At 41.4% G+C, this 21,040-nt stretch overlaps 1 pseudogene; it reads left to right on the top strand.

The window, feature by feature from the left end:
• Positions 1-21,040, top strand: part of LOC118845057 — a 48,198-nt pseudogene that overhangs the window by 8,068 nt on the left and 19,090 nt on the right.

The following is a 21,040-nucleotide window of genomic DNA, read 5'->3' as shown; positions in this document are numbered from 1 at the left end:
TTGTATCCATTTCATAGGATCAATAATATCATAACAATAAAACAATATAGCAAGGATAACACAAAATAAGTACGCAGAACACTATCATCATTCCCCCCCTCAAACAATTGGGGCTCAAAATCTTGGGGTAAGGGGTGAAGGTCTCATTTTCCATAGCTTCTTCTTACTGAAATTGGATGTAGAGGTGTCCCTGCCCCAAAGAGTCCCATTCCAGAGTTCAGTTCTTTAGCGAGCTGGCAGGAATTCCAAGAATGCTACGTGCTTAGGCAGTCACCGGAAACTTCAGGGTGCTTAAGCCTGCAGGAGAGAGAACTAGCAACAAGGTTAACTAAAACAGAGAACAAAAAGAGTAGGCAAGTATGGGCTATTATCCTTTAAATAAAATCATCTCCAGTTTAGTTGAAATTTCAGTTATGCAGAGATCCAATATCAGAGCGAAACTCAGATGGGAAATGTTTCTTTTCAAACGGAACACAATGAGGAAACTAAGCCAAGAGGATCTCACCTTAGATGGAGACTAGGATTGTCCTCCCAGCCTTTCCTCAGATGTACAAAGGAAACCAGGAGGATCCCATCCTAGACAGACTAGGATTGTCCTCCCAGCCTTTCCCCAGATTTAAAAGCTTTCATCCGTTAATCACACAAAGTCACCTTCCCTCTGAGTGGCTTGTGTCAATTACCAGCATCAGCCATACCTGTGGGGTCCGTGAATCTAATATTATAGCCCTATTCATGGTAAAATATATGGTTCAGGGGTACAATTTGGTAATTATCTTCCCCTGAATAGACAACTGTTACAGTGTTGTTCTTCCCATGGGCTATGACTTCTGCAGCCTTTGGAATATCATCTGGCTTCCGTTTTACCCATACCTTAGCTCCCAACTTTATTCTATCAATGGAGCAAGCCCCTTTTGCCCCTCTAGTAGTTATTTTGGGAGGAGGGTCAGTTTTCACAAAGGGTATTTCTTCACAGGGGATAATAATCACTTGAACTATCCTATCATTCCTACCAAATTGTACAGGTTTTTCACCCAAATTTTGGAGTGTTACAACAATTGCTTTTTGATAATTCAAATCTATTACTCCAGCCAATACATGTACTCCTTGAGCTGCTAATCCTGGTTTAGGTAATATCCGTCCCAAATGATTCTTGGGGATTCTCCTACATACTCCAATAGGGATTTTTCTTATCTCTTTCCTATTCAACCTAAAATTCTCTATACAATGTAAATCATATCCTGCCGAACCAGGTGTTCCTGGACATGGTAGGGGGACATCTTCCCTCACAGTCCAAAATTCAATATTTTGGATCTCACGTGTTTGCTGTTCTCTAATCTGCAAATTTGGGGTCATCATTCTGGCTAGAGGTGTACTCCCCCCTAAGGGCCTATTATTCAAATTACGTAAGGCAATAGACAAATTATCCTTCCAATGTTGATATGAATTATTAGAGCTTAATTTTCCTAGCTGTTCTTTCAACAATCCATTCATTCTTTCAACCAGCCCAGATGCTTGTGGGTAATATGGAATATGATATATCCATTCTATATTATTCAACACACAATATCTTTTCACTTCTTTGCCCTTGAAATGTGACCCATTGTCACTTTGAATCTGCATTGGGGTTCCATAGTATAAACTTACAATATCTAGGGTTTTACAGGTGTTTTTCTGAGTTGCGTCCTTATAAGGACAAGCCACTAGTACACCTGAATAGGTGTCAACACACGTACATACATATTTACATCCTTTATCCTGGGGTAGTGGGCCAATATAATCTATCTGCCAAATTTGGGCTGGAACTTTTACCCTCGCTATTTCTCCAGTTACTGTCCTAGGAAGAGTACGTTCTTTTTCTAATTGACATATACAACACCCCTCTAATATTTGTTTTAACAACACATGAGAGATACTGATACCTCGATCCTGTGCCCATCGGTGGGTGGCCTGGATCCCTAAATGGCCGGCGGTCTGGTGGACCCATCTTGCTAAGGCTGAGTCATCAGTTGGAGTTGGAGTAGGGACAATACATTCAGTGGCAATCTTTGCTAGTCGATCCACGTGTGCGTTGTACTCATGCTCTGGTGTGGTCAGGGTCGCGTGAGCATCAACATGAAAAACTGACAAATCCGTAACCAAAGACATGTCCCATATATTTTCCCATAACTCTTTACCCCAAACTTGTTTGCCATAAATCTCCCAATTCTGATTCCTCCATATACGCATCCAAGTAGCTAATCCATTAGCTACCGCCCATGAATCAGTAAATATATGATACTGTCCTCCCTTCTCCATTCTGTTGGCCTGATGCACTGACACCAGTTCAGCATATTGGCTACTTCCCCCTATCTCAGAACTTTCCATAGTTTGCCTAGTACAGGGGTTATAGGCTACTGCTTTCCAATGTCTCTTCTGTCCTAAATATTTTGCTGTCCCGTCAGTAAACCAAGCGTGTTTCTTCTGTTCTACATTTAGTCCATCATACCCATTATTCCATTTCACTAAGGATGGCACCATCTGTTGCTTAGATTCAAGGGGTTTTTGATTTCTCTCAGTGCCAATGTTCACCACCGATTCATGTAAAGCAGAAACTCCACTTTTGCCTGCTCTGGACCTATTCTGAATATACCACTTCCATTTGATTATGCTTGCCTCTTGTGCATGTCCAATTCTGTGAGAAGCTGGGGTACTCATTACCCAAGTCATAATTGGAATTCCAGGCCTTAATATCACTTCATGACCCAGGGTTAGTTGCTTAGTTTCTACTAAAGCCCAATATGCAACTAACAGCTGCTTCTCAAAAGGTGTATACTGCACCCCAGATGAGGGCAGTTTCCTTGACCAAAAGCCTAAAAGTACACTTCGGCTCTGTTGTTTTTGCCACAGACTCCAATTTGCATAGTCATCTTGTACAGTCACTTGTAACTCCACTGGCCCATTTTGCATAGGCCACAAGTGCAGTGCTATTTGTATAGCAGCCTTTGCTTCCTCAAAAGCTCTACTTTGTTCAAGGCCCCAATCGAATTCATATTTCTTTCCAGTGACTTTATACAAGGGTTTTAAAATTTGTCCCAAATGTGGGATGTGGTGTCTCCAATAACCAAATAGCCCTGTGAACTTTTGGGCCTCTTTCTTATTAGTAGGGGTGGGAAAATCCTGAATTTTTGTCGAGCTTGTGGGAGAATTTCTCGCAGTCCTCTATTCCACTGTATCCCCAAGAATTTTAAACTTTGAGCTGGCCCTTGAACCTTTGCGGGGTTGATTTCCCACCCTTTGCTTTTCATATGGTCAATTAATAATGCTAAACTCTCCTCCACTTCTTTTATATTCTTTCCCTGTATCATGATGTCATCTATGTAATGTGTAAGCTGTACACCAGGTAGCTTTAATTCATCCAAATGCTCAGCTACAATCCTGTGGCAAATAGTTGGGCTATGAATATATCCTTGTGGCAGGCGTGTAAATGTATACTGTCGGCCTTGCCAAGTAAAAGCAAACTGGTTCCATTGCTTGGGGTCTATTGGGATCGTAAAGAAGGCATTGACCAAATCAATAACTGCATACCAAGTCCCTTCATGTTTTTGTATTCTCTCTATTAAAGTAACCGTGTCTGGAACAGCAGTATACAAAGGAGGAGTCACTTTGTTCAGCTGTCTATAATCTACTGTCATCCTCCATGTCCCATCTGACTTTCGGACTGGCCATACAGGGTTGTTCCATTGAGTAGTTGTAGGGACTAACACTTCTGCTTCAACACATTCTCTTATATTGCCCACCTGGCGTACGATATTGCCTCAAAGTAATTACTTCAGAAGGTTCGGGCAAAGTGATTGGATCCATCTTGATTTTCTCCACTAAGACTGCATTAATGCCTATTTTCCTCACAGCAAATTGGTATTTCCCTTCAGGTAAATTTAAGGTCATACCCTTCAAAATGTCTATTCCAATGATGTATTCAGGAATAGGCACAATAACCACACTATATACTTTCTTGGGCAACTGTCCAATTGTCATCATCAATTTAACTTGTCTGGCTGATATATCAGTCCCTCCTAGTCCTGTGATGGTAATAGGAGTTCCATGGCTGAATTTGTCTGGATTCCCATAGATAAGGGTGGCCTCGGCCCCAGTGTCTATTAATGCCCTAGCTACTGTACTTGACCCATTTTTCCAATATATGGTCAAGTTAATGTGAGGACTGCAATCCAGCTTACGTATTTCCTTAATTTGGACTGGGGTTCGGCCTGTTTGTAGTATTCCCTAGCATGTGATTCACTTGGGTATGAAGGTTCAATGTCTGTAGCATTTGCAGGAGCAGTTCTTATTTCCCTATCTCTCCTGTTATCAAGTCCTTTATCTCGGTACATCCTGTACAATTCATTGGTTGGAATGCCATCTATTATTTCAAAACCTACCCCTGCTCTCAATAGAGCAGTGAACATTTCTTTTCTTGTCACTCCACTTTGGTGCCAAGTTTGCTGGCTATTCACCCTTCTCTCTCGAGGAGATCTATCCCTTCCCCAGTCTCCTAAGTCATGTAACTGTAAAATCTTATTTATCACCTCTGTCAGATGGCTCCCTACTTCCCCAAGTAACAGATTCAAAATTAGTTGTTTATAAGCAGGGGGAGCTGTCCTAATTATTAAATTCCTATGAGGGATTCCTATGGGATCATTGTAATATTTGTCTGCAGTTCCTGTCATAATAGCAGTCTTCATTACCTCCTCCTTTAGTCTTGTGATACAATCTTTAAGTGAATACCAAGGGCTGTGCTCAATGGGCCACATAGAATCATTAGTATATCTCTTATTGCATCCTGCAGCAGCTAATGCCAACAGAGTAGTCCTGCTAGCATCATCTCCTCACTGTTGATGTTCCCTAAAAGCTTGCTGAACTAGAGGATCGTGGCTGATACCTATGAATCTCATACAGTCCCTCTTATCTACTAATATTCCACCAGCCCCTTGATCACTGAGCCTTACCATCCAAGATATTAATGGTTCTCCTACTCTTTGGCTGAATCTACTCAAAATATCTGTGACCTCTCATGGTGAGAAATCTTCCTGAAATTCCCTTGTAACTAAATTGCCACCTTGGGTTTCTCTCTGCCTGCTTTCTATGGGACAAACACTTGTCTGAGTATTTAACCATCTCCCATCCTCTGTGTAAGGGATGTTCTGAACCCTAGTAGCGTTTTCTGTCTCAGCCCCTAACATTGTCTCATTTTCCCCCCACTCGCTTCCCCTGACACCATGGCAAGGACAAAGCAGGCAGTCAGGCTTGGTCTGGGCTGAGTTGGGATGCACTCTTGGCTTATTTGGCCTCCTGTCGCTCCTAGCCACATTAATAGAAAAGTTCTCCTCTGAGTCAGTGGGTTCTTGAGCAGCAATTTGTTCTCCTGCTATCTGAGATTCCCCTTATTGCTGTGGGGTAGGAGTACCCCTATCTCTTTCACTTAATCTCAATCTTTCATATACTAGCCGGTAGGCTGATAACACTATCTAGCTTTGCCTAGATAGTGATTCCCCTGACTGAATCCCAACCTCTTGTAAACACCTTTCCAAATCTTTAGGATCTCCTCTCTGTAGCCTTGGTTCCCAGTTTTCACAGGGTCTGGCTTTTTTAGACAATTCCTTTGCTAAGGAGGAATAAAATGGATCCTCCCACCCTGGGATATTCATCTCTTCCTCTGAAGTTTTCTGCTTCTGAATAGAGATCTTATACCTCGCGATTCCATCCCACCCTCGTTGCCAAATATATTAGGAAGGCAGAATTTATGATTTCAAAGAGAATCTCATATGTGCCTAAAAGGTCCGGAACCGCAGGATGTAAGGAATTCTCTAGGCAGAAGGCAGGAGAACTAAAGCATGTATTTACACTCCACAGTAACAAGCCCACACACCAGCATCCCTATTTTGATATTTTCATCAAAAGCTTCCAGGCCCAATAAGTCCGCCTCACAAGGGTAACCTGGAGGCCACAGAGAAGTGAGATAGTATAAGGCAAAATCGTATACATGCTTCCCCTCTACGGTAAGAAGATTACCCACTGGCCTCCAGTCAGCTCTGCTACAGGCAGCTCAGCTTCGTCTGCAGGCGTCTCTGGCTCCAACCGGAAAAGGAAAAGGAGATCTTCAAGCTGTCCTCTCCCCTCTTATAGAGTTTTTGAAATCATCAAGCACTGCCTGAATGACCAGGGCCGATTGGTTCTTGACTTGGCCCCTCCCCCTAGCGTAGACCAGGTTAACACACCTCACCTTAGCCAGCACCATGACTCATCACACAGGAAGTTCTCTGATTCCTGGCATGGTCGCTGGGCTTCCTGCCCCGGAAAAGCAAGCCCCAGTGTCCAGGGAAGCTCAATGAGGTAAGCTGAGTCATTCAAAGAAAACAAAGTCCATTCTGGTTACAACAACTTGGGAACAGCAAGTTGTGGTTCCATGTTCTCCTCAAAGTCCACAGGGTTCTCTGTCTTATGAAGAGGTAGTTGATTTTTTCTTTGTTTTATGGGACTCATTTACTAATAGAATAACTACATTTTACTGGAGGCCACATTAAATTCTATTGTTAAAGCTTTCCCTATTGAGTTTTCTAATTATGCTCAAGGTGTTTGGGTGTTCTTCCTGAGATTTTTGTGGATTTCTGTCTTTTTCCCCCTTATATTCCCTCTTGCTTACTTTCTGACTCCCTCCCCTCTGAAGATGGTTTTCCTAGGGGATTCATCTCAAAGCATTTCAGCGTTCTCCAGTGTTAGGGAATTCATGGTTTGGTGACCCAGGTCTCTGTTCCAAGTCACTTTCAGATGGGCCGAACTGGCTTTACCTGAATGCTGAGCTATTTCCCTCAGCTCAGTAGAGTGTGATGCGGCCCCAACACACTTCTCAAATTTATAACCATCTCCATGGCACTGGCAAGAAGGAAGGGTAACCAGGGCATGGGACTGGTATTTGTTACAAGCTTATATGTTGGGTCATTGGGTCAGCTAGTGCAGCCTTGCTACTGGTAGTTTCATTGGTGGAGGGGAAGGGAGTGAGCTAAGGATAAATGTCGGTTCATTGTTTTTCTTTTACCTTCTTTTTGGTTATAGATTCCTAAACCTTGGTGATAGTTGAAGTTGCTTTATGTTGTCAAATAATTTCTATTTTGGAGAAGCTTGGTAGGCCATAGATATTAGAAGAAATGTCTAGTCGTCCTACTCCTTGGACACATGTCTGGGAAGTGGACTCTTCCCCTCATACTGAGGGCATTTGTGGCTGAGTGGGCCCCAGGTTAATGGGGGAGATATTATGTTGTTACAGTTCTTCAGGTCTTTGTAGCCAATGTCTTATCCTTCAACTATTATTTTTCTCCTGCTAATGCCTCAGTAGGGACCCATGAGCTGTGGATCTATGGGTGTAGATCAACAGAGTATTGAAACTTGGCAAATTGTCTCCTAGGAGAAAACGTTCCAATAACTCAGTCAAAAAGTATTTATTAAAAGCCTATTATTTGCTAAGCACTAGGGATACAAAAAAGGAAAAAAAAACAGCCTCTGCTCTCCAGGATCTCACAGTCTAATGAGGAACACTATGTGGCAACAACTATGCACAATCAAACTATAGACAGGATAGAAGGGAGATAATCTAGAGAGGGAAGGCACTAGAATTGAGAAATATCAGGAAAACCTTCACTCAGATGGTGAAATTTTAGCTGAGATTTGAAGGGGGCCAAGTGAGAGTTGGAGGAAGAGGAGAGTTGGAAGAAGAGGAGAGTTGGTTCAGAGCAGGACTGGGAAACTCTTGGCCTTGGGGCCACATGTGGCCCTCCAGGTCCTCAAGTGATGCCCTTTGACTGAATCCAAATTTTGCAGAAGAAATCCCCTTAATAAAAGTATTTGCTCTGTAAAATAGGGACTCAGCTAAAAGGCCACCCACAAGGACCTAGAAGGCCTCAAGTATTCTCAAGGCTGCAGCTTCCCAACCCTGGTTCAGAGGATATGCTATGCTGTGGGAATTCAAAGACAATTCTCAAATTTTCTAGTATTATAAGGATCCCATGAGGGGTGGAAGGGAGTATTTTTCTTTTGTTTTCAGACTATAATTAGGCATTTGGGGATGTACTTCCCTCACAATGTGATTCTATTTTTCAGGAGATCCATGTCTGGGAGAGGTTGGTGTTTCAACAATCTGGCTAGCAGCTGCTGTGAGGGTGAAAAACCAACATCAACCAGCTCACAGAATGCTGCAAGCCCACATTCTTTTGATATGCTTTACAAGGGAAGCAAGTTAAGGCATTAACAATCTTACTTTAATCCAGCATACAAACACCATTCACTTAGTTCAGTGGAAAAAGCCAGCACCCTGAGCTTCAGAGCAAACACAAACAAATTACAAACAGACCAAATACAATTCATAGTTGCCAAGAAAACCATCAATATCTGAGTTCAGCCTGAAAGCCCTTAGAGTGGCTGCCCAGAGTCCCACTCCTCCAGGAGTGACAGCCTTAAGCAAATGCTCTGTCCTCCCTTTTTTTTTAAAGGTGTTTTATTTATTTTTAGTTTACCACACACGGTTCTACATAGTTTTGAGTTCCAGTTCTGTCCTCCCTTTTTATGCACTTTTTAGCTGTCATGAAACTTCATCTGAGGGACCAGAACTTAAGCTCTTATTATTGGCTCTGTAGTTATCACCTCCCTTCATTGGCCCCACCTGGATCCCCACCTTAGTTATCAATTCACACCCACATAGGCTTAGCACCTAATAGATAGGGGTTTGGGCCTGGGGTTTAGCACCTAGTAAGACTCAATCAAAGGCACAGAATTAGTCAAAAAAACAAAGGCCAAAATCTTCAAGGATCCCCAATGCATTTAGCCCTTTGCTAATACCTCCATGTAGACAGAGATACCCTCCTAAACCTGTGCCTGCTGGTGGGTTGTAGTAGCAATTTAGATTTGACCATCTTTCCTACCCATTAATAGGTCATGTGACCTTCTTACATCACAGGAAGCCTAAATCACATGTGGTGGGAGAAGCTGAAAGGGCTAACTTAGCTTTATTGTGAGTTTGTTTTTGGGAAGACCCCAGCAGGGGGTCAAAGAGGTTTTGGGATGGAGAGACTCCATGTTGTGATATTGCACATTGAATGTTTTACTGCTCTGGTAGATTAGATAAATGGCTTGTGGGATATGGTTCTCTCGTGTCTGAATAAATGGTTTACTTCTTCTGCCTTCTATGTGGATAGTCTCATATACTTTGCAACACAGAACTACATAGGCATTTTGACAATTATCATCTACATTTTTATTATTGCCTTACTTATATGTTATTTAGTGGCTAATAGAATGGGATATAAAGGTATAAGATCCCTATTTAGAGGTAGAAGGGCTTTAGAGGAAGAAATGGTTGTCCCAGGATGGGAGGATGTAACTTATTGCTCCCCAGCAAGGGAATGATCTAAAGGCACTGGTCTTTGTGAAAACTGGAAGCAGAGCCTAGAGTGGAGGACCTAGAGATTTGGAACTATGTCTCAGAGAAGCTACTGTTGAGCCAGGAACAGAAGTGCCAATCTCTAGACAAGGCTGGATTTTACTTTCAGACTATTGTATTGTATGTGAAAACAGGGATAGACTATTGCAAGACAGAGATCAGACTCAGCCTATACCACAACAAGATGGAGAAACTCAGGTGGTAGAAGAACAAAAACCTACTAGCCTTGTTGTAAATTCAGCTAGAAGACAGAGGGAGTCAAGGAGGTCAAGAATGCACCTGGGGGTGGTAAAGTCAAGACGACGGCTGTAAAGCAGGGACTTGCATGAGCTCACCATCAAGTTCCTCCAAAAACCTATAAAAAAGGGCTCTGAACAAATTCTAGAACTTCAGAACCCACAAAATAGCAAAGGGAAGCAGGGCTCCAACCCAGGACAGCCTGGATGGTTGCTGGGTGAGGTCTATCGCACACAGAGATGGCAGCGGCGGGGAGCAGGAGCCCAGCGTGGGCAGTGGCAGGACCAACCAGAACAGAAGCCAGGCAGTATAGGCCCTGAGCTGTGGCCGTTACCAGATTTCTCAACCCAGAAACACCAAAGACAACAGAGAAGGTTAGTGGGAAAAGCTGCGGGGGAAAGAGAAATCACAAGGGACTTACTGAAGTTGAACTGTTTTGTTTACATTCCTACATGGAAAGATGATGTGTACAATTCATGAGACCTCAGTATTAGGGTAGATGAAGGGAATATACATATATATACATATGTATACATATGTGTGTGTATATATGTGTGTGTGTATATATATATATGTATACATATATATGTATATATAGACAGAGGGCCCAGGGTGAGTTGAATATGAAGGGATGATAGCTAAAAAAATAAAATAAAATTAAGGGATGAGAGAGGAATATGTTGAGAGAGGGAGAAAGGGAGAGATAGAATGGGGTAAATTATCTCTCATAGAAGTGACAAGAAAAAAACAGTTCTGTAGCAAGGGAAGAGGGGGCAGGTGAGGGGGAATGAGTGAATCTTGCTGTCATTGTCTTACCCCACAGGAAAGAAGGAGAAAGAAGATAGAAAGGGGGGACTATAGAAGGGAGGGAAGACAGGGGTGGAGGTAGTCAAAAACAAACACTTTCGAAAAAGGACAGGGTCAAGGGAGAAAATTGGGTAAAGGGGGATAGGTTAGGAAGGAGCAAAATATAGTTAGTCTTTCACAGCATGAGTATTGTGGAGGGGTTTTACATAATGATACACATGTGGCCTATGTTGAATTGCTTGACTTCTTAGGGAGGGTGGGTGGGGATGGCAGAGGAGAGAGAATTTGGAACTCAAAGTTTTAAAAAACAGATGTTCAAAAATGAAAAAACCGTTTTTGCATGCAACTAGGAAATAAGATACACAGGCAATGGGGCATAGAAATTTATCTTGCACTACAAGAAGGTAAGCTAAAAGGGGATGGGAGGGGAGTGGGGTGACAGAAGGGAGGGCTGACCAGGGAGTGGAGCAACCAGAATATATGCCATCTTAGAGTTGGCAGGAGGGTAGAAAATTCGTAATTCAAACTCTTGTGAAAATCAATGCTGAAAACTAAATATATTAAATCAATTTAAAAAAAAGAGGAAGAATGCACTTCAGTTCAGGAAGGTTGAGCCTAGCAGTCAGTCTGATTACCATGGTAACAGGGAGAGAACTAGACAGAAGGGTACACAGTCAGAAGCTGAAGCAGAAGATGTTACATTTTATGATGCTGCTGATCCCCAGAGTGTTACAGTATCACACCAAACTTCTCAAAGAGAAATGTGCCCCATTCATCTGAGACAGAAAATGCAGGGTCATAATACTGAGTTTAGGGAGGTTTTGGAAGATTTTACACAGCAGAAAATTACAGATATCTTGAGTAGGTTCACCCAGAGAATGGGAGAATCATTAATATTTTGGATGGTGAGAATCAGTGATGAAGGGGCCACAGGAGTGTCTGTAGATTCTGTGGACTGTATGAGATTCATACGTATTAGAATTCTTTTGCACAGCAAGCTTTTAGGGATTATTATTCACAAAGATGTAAGCAAAGAACCAATCTGTTGGCTTTGGCTGCAATGGGCTGTAAAGAGGAATATCCTGCTGATACTAAGTGGCCTCCTACAGATAGACCCTGGTATTCAATCAGGGACCGTATGAGAAAGTTAAAGGAGGAGGTAGTGAAGACTGCTATTATGTTAGGGAACACTGAAGTTTATTATGAAACTCCTTTGGGAGTCTCTCATAGGAATTTGATAGTTAAAACACCACCCTCCACTTGTAAACATGTGCTTCTGACTCTGCTGATGCCAGAAGTAGGGAACCCTCTTTCAGAGGTACTGGGTAAGATTTCATGGTTAAGTGACTTAGGAGACTGGGGAAATAATAAATTTCCTCAGGAGAGAAGGGTACAAAACCAGCAGTTTCAATGTTGGAACAGAGTGACAAGGAAAGAGATATTTACTGCTCTATTGAAAGCAGTCCTATATTTTAGAAGAATAAATGGTATTTTGACTAATGAGCTATACAAAATGTACCGTGATAAGGGGCTTAATAGCAAGTGGAATAGAGTAAGAACTGCCCTACAAATCCCACAGATCTTGAACCCTGGTATCCAAGTGAGTCACACCTTCAAGGAGCCTAGAGAATAGGCTGGGCCCCAGCTCAGATTAAAGAACCACAAAGACAGCATTACAGAACCTATATTAATCTGACTATGTATTGGAAGAATGGATGAAATACTATAACTAGGTCATTGATAGACACTGGGGCAGAGGCCAGCTTGATTTATGGAAATCCTGAACATGTAAGCATGGAACTCCTATTACCATCACAGGATTAGGAGGGGAAGAAATATCAGCCAAACAAGTGAAACTGATGATGAAAATTGGACAATTGCCTAAGAAAGAATATACCATGGTCATTGTATTTATTCCTGAATACATCATTGGAACAGATATATTGAAAGACATGACTCTGAATTTGCCTGAGGGGAGATATCAATTTTCAGTAATGAACATAGGAATTAATACAGTTTTGGTGAGAAAAGTAAAAATGGACCCAATCACTTTACCTGAACCTTCTAAAATAATTCCTTTGAAGCAATATCATGTGCCAGGTGGGCAAGATAAAATTGCCAATACTATAAAAGAATATGTTGAACCAGGAGTATTAGTCCTTACTACCACTCAATGGAATAATCCTGTATGGCCAGTGCACAAGTCAAATGGAGCTTGGAGAATGACAGAGGATTATAGACAATTGAATAAAGTGACTCCTCCCTTGTATGCTGCTGTTCCAGATACTGTTACCTTAATAGAAAGGATCCAGAAATATGTTGGGACTTGGTTCACAATTACTGATTAAGCCAATGCTTTCTTTATGATCCCAATAGACTCTAAACGGTGGGACCAGTTTCCTTTCGTGTAGCAGGGCCGACAACATACCTTTACCTGATTGCCACAAGGACATCTCCATAGCCCAACTATTTGTCATAGGATTGTGGCTGAACATTTGGATGAATCAAAGTTACCTGGTGTACAGCTTACCCATTACATAGACGATATTTTGAAACAGGGAGAAAATGTAAAAGAAGTGGAGAAGAGTGTGATACTTTTAGTTGAGCATATGAAAAGCAAAGGATGGGAAATTAACCCTGCAAAGATTCAAAGACCAGCTCAAACTGTAAAGTTTTGGGGAACACAGTGAAATAAAGGACTGTGAGAAATTCTCCCACAAGCTCGACAGAAAATTCAAGATTTTCCTATCCCCACCAATAAGAAAGAGGCGCAAAAATTCTTAGAATTGTTTGGATATTAGAGGCATGACATTGGGCATCTTGGACAAATTTTGAAACCCTTATATCAAATTACTAGGAAAAAATATGAATTTGGCTGGAGACTTGAACAGAGTAAAGCTGTTATGAAATTGGCTCTGGATTTATGGCCTATGCAAAGTGGACTGGTAGAATTACAAGTGACTGTACAAGATGACTATGTGAACTGGAGTTTATGGCAGAAACAACAAAGCTGAAATGTGCCTTTAGGACTTTTATCAAGGAAACAATCCTTCAGCTGGATTACAATATACACCTTTTGAAAAGCAGTTGTTAGTCGCATATTGGGCTTTGGTAGAGACTGAACAACTGACTCTCAACCGTGAAGTGATATTGAGGCCTGGAATTCCAGTTATGACTTAGGTAATGAGGACCCCAGCATCTCACAGAATTGGACATGAGCAAGAGGCTAGCATAATTAAATGGAAATGGTATATTCAGAAGAGATCTAAAACAGGCAAAAGTGGAGTTTCTGCTCTACGTGAATCTATTGCAAGCATCTACATTGATGGCAATAACAAACCCCCTGAACCAAGGCAACAGTTGGTACAATCTTTGGTAAAATGGAATGATGGATATGATGGATTTTTTGAAGAACAGAAGAAACATGCATGGTTTACTGATGGGACTACAAAATATTTGGGCCATAAAAGACATGAGAGAGCAGTACCTATAACCTATGTATGAAGAGGACTTTGGAAAGTATTGGAATAGGCAGAAGTAGTCAATATACTGAACTTATGGCAGTACATTCAGCTATTAAAACAGAGAAAGGAGGACAGTCACATATTCACTGATTCTTGGGCAGTAGTTAATGGGTTAGCTACATGGATGCCAATTCGGAAAACCAAAATTGGGTACACAAGTTTGGGGCAAAGAACTATGGGAAGATATATGGGACACGTCTTTGGTTACTAATTTCTCGGTTTTTCATGTAGACACTCACGTGGGCCTCACTACGCCAGAACATGAGTACAATGCACATGCTGATTGACTAACAAAGATTGCTACCGAACATATCATCCCTACTTTGACACCAACTGATGATCCAGTACTAGCAAAATGGGTCCAACAAGAGGCTGGCCATTTAGGGGTGCAGGCCACACACCGGTGGGCACAAGACTGAGGTATTAGCATCTCTCATTCATTGTTAAAACAAATAACAGAGGAATGTCATGTCATATATGTCAACTGGAAAAGGAACGAACTGTTCCTAGGGTAGTAACTAGAGAAATAGCAAAGGGAAAAGTTCCAGCCCAGAATTGGCAGATAGATTATATTGGACTACTACCTCAAGATAAAGGATGCAAATTTATATGTACTAGTGTTGACACCTATTCAGGTGTACTAGTGGCTTGTTTTATAAGAATGGAACCCAGAAAAACACCTGTAAAACTAGTTATTATGAGTCTACATTATAGAACCCCAATGCAGATTCAAAGTGACAGAGGGTCACATTTCAAAGGTAATGAGATGAAGACATTTTGTGTATTGAACAATATAGAGTGTATATAACATATTACATATTATCTACAAGCATCTGGGTTGATAGAAAGAATGAATGGATTGTTGAAAGAACAGTTAAGAAAGTTAAGTTCTAATAATTCATATCAACATTGGAAGGAGAATTTGTTCACTGCTTTATGTAATTTGAATAATAGACCATTAGGAGGAAGTACACTTCTAGCCAGAATGATGACCCTGAATCTGCAAATTAGAAAACAGCAAACACATAAGATCCAAAATATTGAGGATTGGACTGTGAGGGAAGAGGAATACCTGGTTCAGCAGAATATGATTTGCATTGTTTAGAGAACTTTTGGTTGGATAGAAAAGAAATAAGAAAAATCTCTACCGGGATATGTATGAGAATCCCTAAGAATTATTTTGGGTGGATATTACCTAAACCAGGATTAGCATCTCAGGGAACACATATCTGGAGTGATAGATTCTAGTTATCAAGGGGAAATTATTGTAAAACTCCAGTTGTGTAAAAATGATAGAATAGTTCACTTGATTATTATTCCTTGTGGCACAATACCTCTTCTGAAAGCTGACCCTCCTTCCACAATAATTATCAGACGAAAGGAGGGATTTGGTTGTACTGATACAATAAAATTCGGAGCTAAAGTTTGGGTAAAGCAGAAGCCAGATGATTTTCCAGAGCCTGCAGAAATTATAGCACACAGGAAAGACAATACTATAACAGTAGTTTACCCAAGAGAAAATAATTATGAAATTGTACCCTTGACTCATATATTGTATTGTGAATGAGGCTATGAGAGTCTCTTTGTTTCTTTTTGGACTTTTGTCTATTAAATTTGTTTGTGAGATTTGTTTCCTGCAGGCTTACTACCACCCACCTGCAGATGCCTGATTGCTTAAGCCAGATGTCACCCGCTGATGTGTTGGGATGTCACCTCTGGACCTGGTGTCAACTGAGTTGCAGATGCCAGCTCGCTAAAGAACTGACCTCTTGAATAGGACTCTTAATCTCTTGGGGCAGGGACAGCTCTGTTCCCAATTTCAGTAGGAAGAAGCTTTGGAGGACAAGACCTGAGCCCCTTACCCCAATCATTCTAGGGGGGAATGATGACATTGTTTTATATGCTTATGTTGTGTTATCTCTGTTATATTGTTGTGTAAAGTTCTGTTGACACCAGTTTTCCCAGAATTCCCATCACCCTATGTAGTGGATAAGAAAGATGTTGGGGCTGATAGTAATAGCAATTTAGATTTGAAAATCTTTCCCACCCATTAATAGGCCATGTGACCTGCTTAAGTGACAGGAAACCTAGGTTGCATGTGGTGGGAGAAGCTTCCTGACAGGAAAAGGAAGTTATGTCACAGGAAATGAAGAGAGGGAGAGAGAGAGAGAGAGAGAGAGAGAGAGAGAGAGAGAGAGAGAGAGAGAGCAGTTGTTGCTGCTAATGGCTGCCCTCATGATTGTTAGAGCTGGACAGGCTGACCTAGCTGTACTGTGAGTTTGTCTTTGGGAAGGGGGCATCAGAGAGGTTTTGGGATGGTGAGGCTCCATGCTGTGATATGGTGTTTTAAGTTGCTTACTGTTATGGTAAAGTGGGCAAACTGGTTGTGGGAAGTGAACATTTGGTTATGGGATATGGTTCTCTGGTGTCTGAATAAATGGTTTACTTCTTTTACCTTCTATGTGGAGAGTCTCATATACTTTGAGATACAGAACTACATGGGCATTTTGACAATTATCATCTGTATTGTTATTATTGCCTTACTAATACACTCCCCAGGTACAAGGTCTCCAAACATTTTAGAGATGCCCTGTTTCCCAGAGCTAAGGCCCAGCAAGCAGGCTGGGCCCTGAACTAGATATAACAACAATCCTTCTCATTTTGGATGATCGCACCATCTGGCAAAGTATACTGCTTTGACTAAGCACTAGGTGTTCACTGCCCCCTATTTCCCAGGGACCTCAAAGCCATCCATCATCTGGTTTCACTCACTCACAATCCCTCTTCCTTGTAACTGCTAAGTGACCTGAACCTGATAGTGCACCCATATGGGAGACAATCAACTTGGAGACTGCTCCCCAGGAACCAGGAACACCTGAATTGTCCCTCCATGAGCCTGATGTGGGAATAACTAATCAAGAGCTAGGAATACCTATGTCATAGTCCAGCCCACTCCTTGACGAGTACTACCTGTGCCCCAACAGGCTAAGCTCTCCCTCTCTGGAGGGCTGGAGTCTTCCATGCTTGCAAGTCATTTTCCTCACTCTGAAATGTTACACCCCTACTTTCTGTCCTGACACACCTGCCTCTGACCTCCTTTATTTCAGCTCCAGCCATTCTCAGGTTAGAGACTTGTCCAGTTTGAAATGCTTTCAAAATTCTGTTGACAAGGGATGAAGGGAGACCAGATGTCATGTGTTTGAGGAGATGAGTGTGACCTGCAGGTCCCTCAGTCTTGGACATCTTGGGGTCAGCCCTGAGCCTGAGCTGAGCCAAACACCATCCCTGATTCCAATTCTCCTGACCCTGAAGAGTCTGGCTTCTCCCCCTGCTTCCATAAGCTGTCATTTCTGACCAAACTGAATTATCCTCTCCATTGTCTGAGGTGGTTCCCTTGAGGGAGAGAGGCTTCCGCCTCTAACCAATCTCTTCTTTCCTTCCCTTGTAGGTTCTGGGGCCTCCTATGTACTGACTCAGCCACCTTCATGTCCAAAAGCCTGGGAGAGATGGCCTCCATCTCCTGTGTTGGGGAGCAGTTTAGTAGTAAATATGTATACTAGTTCCAGCAGAAATCTGGCCAGGTCCCTGTCCTGGTGATTTATGAGGAAAGCAAGAGGCCCTCAGGGATCCCTGACAGATTCTCTGGCTCCAAGTCAGGGAATACAGCCACCCTGAGCATCTCTGGGCTCCAGGCTAAGGATGAGGCTGATTATTACTGTCTGCTGTGGGATAGTGATGCTGATGCTGACAGTCACACAGACTGATGGGGAAGTGAAACAAAAACCCCTCTCAGGCCTGCTCCCCCTGTGCCCTCCCTTCTGGGCTCCAGAGAGGTGCCTTGTGACCACAGGACAGAAGCAGCTTCTCCCTCAGGCCCTTCCTCCCCTCCTCCATCCCTGCTCTTTGGCCTGAGGGCCCCTCCCCATCTCTGACATTCACCCTCTAAGTCTCCTTCCCCAGCCTCAGGCAGGGGAGGATCTTTTCCCTCCCTGCGCGTGCTCCCCTCTCATTGCTTCAGTTCTGCTGCCCCTTGAAAGCCTATTTTGTCCTCTCCATGATTTGAAGTCTGTTCTGGTGCCAGCATGGTGGACTGAGGAAGGAACCCTCTGAAGACCTTTAAAATTCCCCTTGAAACAACTAGAAAACTGGTTCAAAATTGATCTAGGAACAGGGAAGCAGGCAATCAGTCAGGCAGGAAAGATCTTTCTCACTGGGCTGGGAGGAGAGCAGGGTCTAAGGGAAGCAGCCAGTCTCACAGCAGGCAACCTGAAGCAAACCTCCAATAACTGGAGCAATCCACCAGGGAGGGTCCACCCTCCTGTAAGCCCCTAGTCATGTTAGCAGTCTATGCAGCTCAACAAGCATCCCCCCAGTCACTCCATCCCCAGCCAAGCCACCATGAAGTCTTTTACTCCTTTGTTGAAGAGTAGTGACAACCCCACCTCACCCCACCCCCCAGGGCAGGCCAACAGAGACCTTGCTCCTCTGCTTACCAGTACAGAGTCACTGTTTCCATAGCAACCCAGCATTTAGGCCCCACCCCTGGAGCAGAACAACAACTAAACCCTACAGCCAGGGGAGACCCCACCCCCCAGTCAAATCAGAAAGGAAGCCTCTCCTCTACAGAAAGCCCTGAAGCTCATTGAATGCCAACAATAAGACCTAGAGTCCTGGCCCAAAAAGTTTGACACATTGCTGGATCATAGCACAAATCACACAAAAACTCCAAGTCACAATAAAAATAGTAATAATAATAAAGGCATAAAAATAATCAAAGAATTAAAAGGAGCTTGACTACAGAAAGTTATTATTCCAAGTCATAAATCTAGAAGAGGACAATAGTGTCAAAATGGCTACATGTGAAACTTTAATGAAAAATGCAATTTGGCCTCAAGCATGAAAAGAATTCCTGGAAGAGATTAAAAATGATTTCTACATACTCATTAGTGAAGTAAAAGATAAATCTGGAAAAGGAATAAGAATAGTATTAGAGAATCATGAAACAAGAGTCAATTGGATGGGAAAAGTGATATAAAAATTTACCAAGAAAAATAACTCTCTATAAAATATAATTGACCAAATGAAAAAAAATTATAAATGCTCACTGAAGAAAAGAATTTCTTAAAAATTTGAATTGAGCAAGTGGAAACTAATGAATCTATGAGATATCAAGATATGATCAAAGCAAAATCAAAAAAGTAAAAAAAAAAGAAGAAGAAAATGTGAAATTTCTCATTGGGAAAACAACTCACCTACAAAATACCTCTAGGTGATATAACATAAGAATTATTGGACTACCTGAAAGCCACGTTAAGAAAAAGAAAGCCTGGACAAGATCTTTCAAGAATTTTTTTAATATACTTTTTCTTCTTTTTTATTAGTTTTCTTTTGTTTTCTTTCTTATTTTAAAGTTTCTTTTTTCAAAATTATGTTTATTTATTTTTAATTTTCAACTTTCACTTGATAAGATTTTTAGTTTTAAAAATTAACCTCCTCCCAAACATGGCAGGCGATCTGATATAGGCAATAAATGTACAATCATATTAAACATATCTCCACATTTGTCATGTTGTGAAAGAAGAATCAGAACATAAGGGGAAAACCAGGAGAAAGAAAAAGAAAGTGAAAATAGTATGCTTCCATCTGCATTGAGACTCCATGGTTTTTTTCTCTGGGTATGGATAGCATTTTCCATTGTGAGTCTTTTGGAATTGCCTTGCATCATTTTTTTGCTGAGAAGAGCTAAGTCTTTCCTACTTACTCATGGCACAATGTTGCTGTTGTTGTGTACAATATTTTCTTGGTTTTACTCACTTCACTCAGCATCAGGTCATGTAAGTCTTTCCAGGTTTTTCTGAAATACACCTGCTCATCATTTCTTAGAAAACCATAATATTCCATCATATTCATATACCACATCTCGTTTAGCTATTCTTCAATTGATGGGTTTTCACTCAATTTCCAATTCATGGCCACCACAAAAAGAAATACTATAAATATTTTTGTACATTTGGGTCCTTTCACACTTTTTATGATCTCTTGGGATATAGACCTAGTAGTGGCATGGCTACAACAAAGGGTATGCACAGTTTGATAGTCCTTTGGGCATAGTTCAAAATTGCTCTCCAGAATGGAGGAATCAGTCCTCATCTTCACCAACAGTACAGTGGTATTCCGAATCCCCCACGTCTTTTCCAACATTTATCATTTTCCTTCTTGTCATATTATGCAATCTTATAAGTGTGAGAAGGTACCTTAGAGTTGTTTAAATCTGCATTTCTCTAATCAATAGTGATTTAGAGCATTTTTCTTACATTCAATTATAGATAGCTTTCATTTCTTCATCACAAAACTACCTGTTCATATCCTTTAACCATTTATCAATTGGGGAAATGACTTGTATTCTTATAAATTTGACACTCTTCTCTATACATTTGAGAAATGAGGCCTTTATCAGAAACACCGGAGGTAAAAATTGTTTTCAGGTTTGTGCTTTCCTTCTAATCTTGGTTGCAGTGGTTTTGTTTGAGCAAAAATTTTTTAATTTAATGAAATCAAATTATCCATTTTGCAATTTATAATGTTCTCTATCTCTTGTTCGGTCATAAACTCTTCCCTTCTTCAGAGATCTAACAGGTAAGCTATTCCTTGCTCCCCTAATTTGCTTATGGGATCATCCTTTATGTCTAAATCGTGTACCCATTTTGACCTTACCTTGGTATGGAATGTGAGATGTTAATCTTTGCCTAGTTTCTGCCATACTCTTTTCCAATTTTCCCAACAGTTTTTATCAAATAGTGATATCTTATCCCAGAAGCTAGAGTTTTTGGTTAATAAAAATGGTAGATAGCTATAGTCATTGAGTACTGTTTCTTGTGTACCTAACATGTTCCAATTATCCACCACTCTGCTTCTTAGCCAGTACCAGATAATTTTGATGATTGTCATTTTTTTTATTTAGTATTTTATTTTTCCCTAGTTACATGTAAAAGCAACTTTTAACACCCAT

Source organism: Trichosurus vulpecula, chromosome 1, assembly GCF_011100635.1.
Source record: "Trichosurus vulpecula isolate mTriVul1 chromosome 1, mTriVul1.pri, whole genome shotgun sequence".
Taxonomy (NCBI): Eukaryota; Metazoa; Chordata; class Mammalia; order Diprotodontia; family Phalangeridae; genus Trichosurus; species Trichosurus vulpecula.
Note: the sequence above shows the minus strand (reverse complement) of the source record. Positions and strands in the feature narration are given on the sequence as shown.